The following is a 6000-nucleotide window of genomic DNA, read 5'->3' as shown; positions in this document are numbered from 1 at the left end:
TATCTGGATTTGTCTCTGGAAGGAGAGGGGGCAAAAGATAACTTTAAGGCAACCAACAGTGAACAAAAGTTTTCCAGCCTCCAGCAGCAGACAGGGGGTGGAGTTTAGGAAGAGGCACGCATCTTCCTAGAAACCAGATCTGAACAGAAGGCACTCCGCCCCATCCTCCCCTTCCCTCCCAGCCCTGCACACAGCAGCTGGGACAAAGTCTGCACTATTCACAGGCAGGCAGCAGCTCTTCAGAAGACAAAAAAAGGAGGGGCTTGTAAAGACAACTGCATATAGACACTGGAAATAACTCCTGCTCGACACATTCTTCACATTGTCACTCCTTTCTGCATTGTGTCACACCATATGCTTTTTTAAATGCACAACTTGCAATACTAAAGACGCTGCTGTTGGCCCCAGGCTGGTAACCAAGTCTCCGTAGGAGGGCCTGAGGTGCAGGCAGAGGAGCCCCAGAGGTTGTGGAGCTCAGCTCCAGGGCTGGGGTCGTTACTGAGCCTTCCATGCTGCTCCAGAGCATCCTGCAGCCAGAGTGGTTTCAGGTCATTCTTGGGTTTTTTATACCCTGATGCAGATGCATATTTTTCTTAAACTCCATTATTTCCTGGAGTGATTTTATTTTTTATTAGTAAATTAAAACCTCATTTAGCACAAATAGGAAAATAAACAATTCCAGCAGATAGCTATTACATTGCACAATAAAAGAATAAAGTTCACTTACCTACCATCTGATACTAAAATATACGGGTTGGTACAGCAAATTACACGTGGTCTGTCGCTGAAAACAGAAAAAATATAAAAATGTTATTTTATTTCTTAGAATTCTGTATTGCTGCAGAAACAAACTATATATTGTAAGAGTCTAGAAGCAACAGTACCTCTGCATTGCAGCTATCACCACTGCTAATTGCTTAGCACAAAGTGGTCTGCAATCTAGTTGTGTTAATCATAAACATCTGGTTTTACCAAATTCAGAAATGCAACTGAACCATGAAAAAAGTTTTCCAAAATATGGGAAGATGGGTTTTCCAGTATTCAAAATTCAAACTGGAAGTTAAGGGAGGCAGAAGTTTATTAACACAAGCACAAGAAAAGCACTGAGCCCAATTTATGTATTGGCTTCCATTCAGTAATTTTGTATATGCTCCCAACAAAACTGCAAATACTTAAAAGCTGGAGAGATGTGGAACACAAGTCACAGCATACAGAATGGTCTGATAGTTCAGATTAAATCATTACTATAAATGCCTGTGTACAACCCTCACCATAGATGTGCCTCTTACCTGGGAAGTTGTAAGAACTGAGTCTGTCTCACCAGGGCTCCGCAGAACTGAGCTGCTCCAGTCCCAGCACTCATCTACATTGGAGCAGAGGTAAGCAGAGGTGACCCAACGCTTCTTCTGCTTCCTACAGCTAAGAAAATTTAAGACTAAAGCCAACTAGAGAAATGCATTTGCTAAATTTATCCCGCACTTTTATGATTGGGTTCCTAGGTTTTCTAGTTTCTAGGTTTGGTTTTCTTTTGTTTCCCCTATGCAAAAAAGCCACAGGAGATTTCAAAGGGAGTCACCTGCTGACAACAGAAGGGAAGTACTAGACCTTACCTTGGACAAGCAATGGCTAAATACATTAAAAAAAAAAAATAAAAAAGCACAGCCAATGCTTTTTTGGACAGAAGTAGAATTTTTGAAGATGACAGTGCAACAGCAACACAGGCAGTTTACTTTTAGACCATTGTAACAATTTAGAGAGGGTCATAAATTCACTGTATTACTGCATTAATACAGCAACTATATAGAGAGAAGGATACCTTGCCAAATCCGGGAGTATCAGGAAATTTTAATCCATCCTTAGATTTGTCTCCTTTTATCTAGTTAAAACAAATCAAGTGCAAAGCAGTACAACCCCTAAGGCTGGTAGTGTAACAGCTCCCCCACCAAGCCGCCTACCCCAGCGGCAGCAGGTGCTTGAGAACTCTCTCACTACTTATTTCCCCTATTCCATGAGACACGGAAATAATCATACCCACCACTGGAAATGCATCACAGTTATGCCACAGCACCTGCTCAGCTTGGTTAATCCAGTGCTGACAACAATTTGGGTTTGTTTTGGTTTTTTTCTCCTGTGGTGGTTTTTATTTTTTGGGGGTTTTGGTTTTTTTTTTTTTTTTTTTTTTTTCTTTTAAACAGGTGTAAACACATGTCCTATGAGTAACACCAGAAGCCACCTGAACGGCTGTATCATAGTGCCACAGGACATCGGACTGCTTTCACAATGTGTTCTTCAGCTAAAAAGTATTTTCTTTATTAGTGAGTGGCAAGTGTTTCCATACTTCCATATCATCCACTAAGGTTAAACAGTACTCATGTGCTGCCACAGCAGCTTCTTTTTGCCTGAAATTCCTAGATATAATCCAGAGCAAGAAATACTGTAGAATTAAACCCGCTCACACACACTGCTGTTGCACATGGCAGCCTGATGTACCTCTGATTTTTTCAGCGGATCCCAAGAGAAATACCCATAATTAAGTGTTCAGTTGTCTCAGTTTCTACCCAGTCTTCTACTTCTTTTCCACTCAGGCAGAAAGTTTTTGTGGTTTGGTTTGTTGTTTTTTTTGGGGGTTTTTTTTGTTTTGTTTTTGTTGTTTTTTGTGGTTTTTTATTTTTTTTAAGTTGCACCAGCAAAGCACACTGACAAAATGATACACCTTGCATGCTCACCCCTAAAAACACTGTCCTCTTCCACAGCCCCCAAGTAAAAGGAGCTGATGAGCTGTTCATTACCTCATTCAATAGATCAAATATATTTCTCAAGCTCCTAAGCATTTGTGACCAAGTAAACACTGGAATTTCTGGAAATTACACCTACCAACATTATTCTCCTTTTAAGTCATCTGTCACTTTGCCAGAAGCATGCAACTCATTTCACCACTTTCTTTGAGTCAGAGGCTTATCAGTGTGTTAGGTTCTTTCCACCCTTGCTAGAGAGACAAAAGAACAATCAGGGATCTTAATTCTCAGTAACAGAGCACTTTTTTTCCTCCAAATTCATAACAGCCGTTAAGTGGACTAAAATCTGATGCTTTTCAGTAGTCTGTTCCCCTTTTCCAAGTTTATATCTGCATTCACTGTCACTGGACCAACAGCTCGTTATTATGAATTTTCTCATCATCTTATTTGAAAGTCAAGCCACAGATCTCTCCCTTTACATCAAATAACGTCATAGCAAACTCAATAGCCCCAAAATACAAGAAGCTGAATAGAGGAAAAACAGGAATGGCAAAACTGCCAAATATAACCACAGGACACCAGTGACGCCTAGGGGCTACTGGGGTGGGAGAAACTCTGACAGAAGACAGTTCCCAACAGTTCTGCACTGTAAAGCAAGCCATTACCTTTGAGTGCTGACAAAAGGCACGTCACCAAACCAAGAAGCCACATTTCTGTGGCCACATTTAACTCATACTCTTATTATATTTACAACTGCAAAAAATTACCAGAAGCAGAAATAACTGTGAAACATTACCTGGTAATTTACTGCATCAGCAGCACTTCAGTTCTCCCAATATTACACGTCAGTTATCAAAGCTTATGTCCAAATGCTAGCACAATACCTTCTCTACTGAGTTGCCCAGATACCCTGTATTTGTGCACAACACTCGGATTTGTAGTTCTGTAAACTGCTTCATCAGTCCATCCCTCCTCTGCATGTTTAGCTCAGCAAGGAAGCCAGGTGCTATCAGGACAAAGGGGTTTTCAGACTTCACATACACAGAATTGCTCATGTATTTAGGGTCAATTCAGAAGACTTCAAAGAGACTTGGATGATGTGTCGAACAAGCATGTTTTAAAATGCATGTCTCGGCAACAGAGTGCACACCACTACACAATTCCACCCTGGGTGTGAAGGCAATTCACCTGCGTGGGGAATTGTTTCGTGGTACAAACACCTTGACTTTGCAGCTCAAAAATATCTGGGTCCCTCATGACCAAAATAGGGTTTGCACTAGCTTGTTCTGTTTTAAAAACCCACAAACCTCTTACAACAAAGTCATGAAAAAAGAGACCTAATGAGGGTCTCACAACCTGTGTACTCCTAAACTGGAGGGGTGGTCCAAAGCAGCATCCCACACCCACTAAACTACATCACTGCTCACAGTGAGAAACCAGAAATCTTCAAGCCTCCTCATTTTCTCCACTCAGAGTATAGAACAAGAACACCCACAGAAAAGTACACAAGCTCAACATCTTTCAGGAGTCCTCAGAAGACACAACAGTTCACACCATGACAGAAGCCATACAGTCACTGTAAAAACAAACTCAAGGGGCATAACCGGAATTCTCTACCTCTAAGCTATGAGTATAAAACCAGAGGGCTGGAGGAGAAAAGGCAGCCTCATTGAACAAAGCAAAAAGGACAATGTGTCTTCTGGTGGTTTTGGACAAAAAACAGAGAACACAGCTGCATACACTCTTACAGGTAGTAAATTTGTATGTGTTTTCAAAATGATCAGTCAATATAAAGCTTCAGTCTTCCATTTGACCACTAAACTTACAGGTCAGACAAGCTGGCAACAATTTTACTTCAGGAAAGTGAGCCACAACTAGCTTCATAGCTTGCAAGTTCTTCAGTTTGAAATATCAATACACTTACTACCAATAATGCCCATAATTTTGCTTCTACAATGGAGTAGAAGGCTCAAGGAACAAAAAGGCAACTAAAAATATATCTGTTTTATTTACCAGTTTTCTAAAAAGCAAAGTCATAAAAATTAGTCACAAGTGGCAAAACCAAAATATATTGCACAGTGTACAGAAAATATTGTTGACATGTTGACAAAGTGTCATCACAAATAAATCATCTTACAACAGTTTGGAAAAATTACAGCTTCAGAATCTTATCTATAAATGGAGGCATGTAGACTTAAAGTTACAGGAAAATATCTTAATACCACCCTGTAAATGCAAACACTTTAAGGACGCAAGATTAAGTCCATAAGTAAGCACATCCACAAAATGCTCTGAATATACTTTTCTCTTCCTTTCACTAAGTTATGGTTACAAGATGGTAATGAAAAAAAAAAAAAGAGAATTAAAAAAAAAAACAAAAGAACAACAAAAACAGAAAAAATAAAGCATGCTAAAGCAAAGAAGTTCAAAGTGGTTAAAAAGTCCCTGAAAATAATTTGTATAATTATGCTGCACAGCTTTTATATAAAGCTTTTTTTTTTCCCAAACCCTGGTCCAATTAAAACTATTTGTGTTTACACGTAAAAATGGAATATATTTAATGTTGGTATAGCTGCACTGTTCCATTTATGATTAAAACATTTAATACATCGGACTTGAACACCAACATTTTAAAATTTCTCATTCAGTTTATATTTACATATACTTAAGTTTGACCTTGCTAAACTATTAAAGACAGGAATCAGATCTCACTGGGTAGTGCTTCACACTACATTTAAGATACTGATTTTTTAAAATTGTGATTCTACTTGTTTCACAGGTTTACACACTCTGCTATCTGCAGAACCTGTCTCCAATGCAAATTTCCTCATGACACTGTCCAATTAATAACTAATTACTTTACAGAAATAATTTTTTCCACTAAGCAAATACCAGTCACTTTTGCATGTTTTTGGTGGTCAGATCTAACTTCACACTCTTTGTATGCAAAGAGAAATATTTTTCTAGAATCAAAATAACCTTTAATTTTCAGTGAATAGAAATGTTATCCCAATAAAAAAGGAAATGCTTTCCATGAAAAATATTTTTAGACAAACATATCAAAGTTAATTGAATTTCTCCTTATGTTTTTCATCCCAAGACTTACAGCTGACATCTAGCAACACTGCAACTAGAAGTCCTTTAACTAGCCAATATATGAAAGTTGCTCTTTTGTGTTCTCTTCCCACATCCAACACACATAAACAGCACAAGAACATAAAAGTACACATATTCAAGTCAATACAATCTCAGAGGCATTAACATC

The sequence above is a fragment of the Pterocles gutturalis genome, unplaced genomic scaffold (genome assembly GCF_000699245.1).
Source record: "Pterocles gutturalis isolate BGI_N339 unplaced genomic scaffold, ASM69924v1 scaffold19477, whole genome shotgun sequence".
NCBI classification, from domain to species: Eukaryota; Metazoa; Chordata; class Aves; order Pterocliformes; family Pteroclidae; genus Pterocles; species Pterocles gutturalis.
The sequence above is the reverse complement of the archived record's forward strand: the minus strand, read 5'-3'. Positions refer to the sequence as shown.